We start from the raw sequence: 500 nt of genomic DNA on the forward strand, positions 1-500 counted from the left end.
AACCTAGAATCAGAGCAACGCCGTCCAACTCGAATTCGTCCGCTAGGGGGGTAAAATATCGCTTTGATAGAGGGGTCAGAGAAAATACGTGGACTGCAACTTCCAATTAAGATTTATCGTCTGAAATATGCTCATAACTATAAAATAGAGCAATCTTAGGAGAGATGCTGCATTGTGCGGCGTTGTTAAAGAGCTGATATCAGTGTCGTTCATGGTTTCGATTCGATGAGCGTGATGCCAAAATATACTACGCAGAATACGTGCCACATAACTACTTTTTAAAACTTGTTGTAAGAGGGTACATCTCATAAAACTGAGAAGTCAACAAATTTCTTCAAAGTAGAAAGTACAATTGCACGACTCTGTGATTTCTTACTTTTCAAGCCCCAAAATATTTTTTCACCATCGCTAAAAATGTTGTCGAGCTGCGAGTGGCGGCGCGGCGGCGGCGGCGAGGACCTCAGCCCACATTCTTCACGCAGCGTGTCTAAATCAAGTTA

This window comes from Frankliniella occidentalis, unplaced genomic scaffold, assembly GCF_000697945.3.
Source record: "Frankliniella occidentalis isolate FOCC.00 unplaced genomic scaffold, Focc_3.1 Scaffold1013, whole genome shotgun sequence".
Taxonomy (NCBI): Eukaryota; Metazoa; Arthropoda; class Insecta; order Thysanoptera; family Thripidae; genus Frankliniella; species Frankliniella occidentalis.